Raw genomic sequence first — 4,402 nt, 5'->3', positions numbered from 1 at the left:
TCATACAGTAATCTGTTATTGCACCAAAGTACAACTTATGTGCAAAAATACATTGGGCTTATTTACAAGGCCCTAGTGCCACTTTTGTGTCACTTTTCAAATGTTAAAATTGACGCAAAAGTGGAGCAGGGGGCGTGTAAATCTGCCGCATTGTGAACTGGGTCCTGTGTTATTAGCTCACACTAGGTCACCTTATCAATTAAGCTGATTCTCATTGGTCTATTATTTCAAAAAGCATTTCTTCTGCTCTATTTATCCAAGCTTTTCCGTTTAGAATTCGGTTCTATGCACTCTGATCTGCTGTGGCCATACCTAACTGTAATGACGGCATCTTCTCTACTTTGTTGTACCTACAAAATATCTCTTCCTTTCTAAATCCCTTGGAGGAGTTGTGAGAGATCCCTGGCCTCTTCTCTTCTGCCATCTCGCTCAAACATACAAATTATTTTTAACAACTCAGATTTACATTGATTTCCACTCTTTGTTTCACCCTCTACAAATACGTTGATTTCATCCTATTTCTTATAGAGTAGAAATCGCTCGAAGCAGACATTAAAAGCTTCTTGACATTTCTCACTGGCATGAGGAAGCTTGCTCTCTATTCATACAAAGAAAAGTTTTGCAAAGATACAAAGTGGATCCAATAAGCCTGGATCCCTGCTGATATAGCATTTTCTGATGCCACTCTATTTGCATTTACATTCTTTATGAGTTGTCTCTGATAGAAGTAGCCCATGTCTCTAAGAAGAAGAGAATAATCTCCATCCATGGAATTGGCTTGTAATAGAATGTCACAGAATCTTTTACAATCTTGTGGTAGAAAGACTTGTGCACTTTTCTCAGAACCGAGGAACGCAACTGTTTTTCACCACATCTTCTGCAAGTTCTTGTGCTTGATCAAAGTCTAAATTCTTAAGCAGCAGAGCCAGGTAGGCCCTACACTCATAATTGATTGGCTCTTGGTGGATGACTCCAGTAAGTTTGGAAATTGCTTTTTCTTTCAGTTCTGGGCCTGCATCACAGCGTGCGGCCACTGCATACAGTGCTATTGCTAGCCTCGCACAGAATTCCACATTTTTAGGATTTTCTAACAATGCTGTCTGGAAACAGTTTGCTGCCCGCTCTCCGTATCGAAAACCTATTGCTATTAGGGACCAACCAATCATTCCACTGATCTCAGGAGTAGTTGGTGTAGATTGAGAGGGCTGAGAAAGAAACTGACTAATTGTGTCAGATTCGTCAAGGTATTGCTCTACCATACCATTGTTGCACAAATGATAGTCGATCCAGGCGTAGTTACCAAAGAAAACCAACTTAAACCCTACCAAGTTGGTTTGTTGACCTTCTCCCAAAAACTCATGAGTTGTCCTAGTACTTTCAAGGGCGTCCTGTTATCTTCCTTCCCGCTGGTGTAAATAGGCCTGCAGAGCGTAAATTGTAGAATGGTTGTTGTAAGGCGTGTGTTGAAGTCTGAGGTTGAGACCTTCTTTCACGTGTTCTATATCAGTTTTGTCTTGCTCCTCAAGACTCCAGGTGAAGTGACACTGACGCTTCTCCAATATCTCCTTCAAAGACTTGGAACTGCAATGAAAAGAATGGCAGGGAGAACATGTTATACATCTCTCACTTCTTGGGAACAGTCAGCTGGACTTGTCAACTTTGTGGTGATCCATTTCTTTTCGGCAACCTGTGTGCATCATTCTTTTTGCCCTTAAGTATGTGTATGTGATTGTGAGTATGAGAGTGGGTGTTAAGAAGAAACTTGGATTCAGTTACTTAGAGCACTGGCAGGTGGTGAACTTTGAAAGAGATGGGGAGGGGAGGCAAATACCTGATCCAATTGTTTGGAGCCACTGAGAGATGGATAGGAGTTCAAGGGAATTGGAGGAGAGGCAGAAAATGTTAAAAAAACGTCAGTCTTTGCCATCTTCCTACAGTCTGCTGTGGCATGTTGGGTGAAAACTGATGGACTAAAATGCAGCCCGAGTAACTAGCATTGGATATATGCAAGCATTCCAACAACACCTTTGTGTTTTCTCCGGTGTGATGGATTAAGTTCTATAGTAAAGTCAAGTCAAACCACTTTATTCGATTACTTAAAATCATAAAAGTATGCTATACATGTGCGAAAAACGTTAAAAATTGGTTAAAAATGTAATATACAAGATAAAAATACAGTACAAGTTCATTAAAACAACATTAACAGTCATTTCCAAATGTAAAGCAATTGATTGAGCTACAATGTCATTGTATTAAACAGGTTGGATTTCTTGTGCGGCTTTCTGTCTGTCCCTCTTATTTCTTACTGACGCGACAAGAAAGCTGGCGACACAAAACATAGTTACTGGAGATTCCAACAGTTGTAAATACAATAAAGCAGGTTTACACTGGATAACATTCATTTTCTTTAGTAGAGGAAGGATAAACCTTTTCCTGGCATCATGGTACAAAGGGCAAAAAAACATAAAGTGCATAGTGTCTTGGGGGGAAAAATCGTCACATTTACACGGGGGGCGTCTTCAGGTCTACTCCAGCCCTCCAAATCCCAGAGTACAGAGTGTATTTGGTTAAGCCAGAATTTTGTCAGTAGCCATCTATGAAAAGAATTTGTCACTATAGACAAATAAGGTGACAAGGTAACCAAAACATGGTTGTAAGTACAAGTCCTGTGCACACGTATCACATACAAATACGTTCTTAAGTAAGAACCAAACAATTTTTAGAGAAAATTCAAATAAAATGGTCAAAGTCCAAATGTAGTTTGCATCGTCATTTATCGTGCAGTCTTGATCAGTACAAACAAAGATACAACAGTGCATATTTGTCAATGCCGATCTTCTAAGCAGATAAGTAAATCGAAGGGCAATGCCCATTTTATTTGTGTTTCCCTTGTTTCCAGGGTGTGCCTACTAGCTACCACCCCCTCCTGAGACCCCTCATGTAAGCTCTCTTTCTTCTTGACAATTGGTCCCACTTTACTCTGCAGCACCACCATTTGACGCATCACAGTGTGTGTTTTATGAAGCTTTGACTAGAGTGCAAACTAGTTTTACGCACAAAGACCACTCAACGCCGTAGTTTGGCGTACAGGTTGAAAAAGCGCTACAACCCAATATGTAAACCACTCACGAAGATACAGCTACAGCATTAATGCACCAGTATCTTACACGAATTAGCACATTAGTTTTGTGTTACCAACTCTTCTGTGTGCACAGAGAGGAGCACTGAGAAGGTAATTGTCACAAACATGCATGAATTGTAGGAAACATTTGGCATTCATCTGTTTGTTTGTTCCTTTTTTTCCCTCTCCTGTGGGTAATTGCTGGGGGCCGATAATTCATCAGTACCTTGCCTACAACCAGGTTTTTAATAATTTTTTCCTGTTTGTGTTTATTTTTCACATTATTACCACCAGGTTAGGGTGAGTCTTACCGCCCTCATACCACCGGGGTCTACACTTTGGTCCTGACAAATGCCTTGGAAATAACACATACATAGGCAGAAACATGTTGACCTCACCAAGCAGGGCTTAGCTGATACATCGATTCAGCTTTTCAACTGCCCACTCCGTTTTTAACCGTGCCAGGTTGGCCTACTAATAAAAGTTTTTTAGGTTACAACCTGATCACTTCTAACTCACTTCACTCATCATGTACAGAATCACTAACCAACTCCGCAGTAACTCTGGCGTCAAAGCACACCAGGTTGGTTTTAGACCTTCCTGGTAGGGCCCTATGATGAAGCATGTCACCAACCAAGTTGGTGAGTGAGGACCTTCTAAAAGAATCTAATTTGATTCTTTTTTTCATTTGTTCACTCCTCCTCTCGTTGAGAGGTACACTCTTTTGTTGATCTGATTGTCTCAGCTGGTTCTCCATCTTTTTTCCAGTTATATGCAATAGCGCTTGGAGTTTCTTTGGTCTTTCCCGTATCAGCATGTTTAAGTGCGAGATCTGATCTTCTTCAAGAAGCCAGGGTGCTGGCACAGCCTGAGATCCAATTGCTGACTGTGGATTAGTCATGCTCTAGGTCGGCTGTTAGGATAGACTGGTTGGATCTCAGGGTGTGGGTCCAGTCTGCTTCTGCTATTTGGTTCGAGTTGCGGCTAAAGTTGATTATTGGCTCTGGTTGGCTATGGTTTGCTGGATTTGGTCTATTGACATAGAAGTGTATGATTGAGTCGTCTGTCCATGTGAACGTGGTGAGGTGGCCGAAGGCAATCTTGCTGCAGGCTGTGAAGACTAAGTTGAGTGTGAGCCTGGTGATGTGAGTCAGGCCTTGTATGAGCTGCATGAGTCCGATGTTGTTAAGGCTGCCCAAGAGGTCAGTGGTGTTGAGGACTGATAGGTCATCGAGATGATTGTTGAGGTCGCTGAGCAGGAGGAAGTCATTGGGTTGTATG

General features: G+C 41.6%; 1 pseudogene; it reads right to left on the bottom strand.

Annotated features, from left to right (window-relative positions):
- Window positions 1-283: 283 nt before the first annotated feature.
- LOC147734794 (interferon-induced protein with tetratricopeptide repeats 5-like) lies at window positions 284-3,542 on the bottom strand (annotated as a pseudogene).
- Window positions 3,543-4,402: the final 860 nt, after the last annotated feature.

The sequence above is a fragment of the Lissotriton vulgaris genome, chromosome 1_2, assembly GCF_964263255.1.
Source record: "Lissotriton vulgaris chromosome 1_2, aLisVul1.2, whole genome shotgun sequence".
Lineage (NCBI taxonomy): Eukaryota > Metazoa > Chordata > Amphibia > Caudata > Salamandridae > Lissotriton > Lissotriton vulgaris.
The sequence above is the reverse complement of the archived record's forward strand: the minus strand, read 5'-3'. Positions and strand labels throughout refer to the sequence as shown.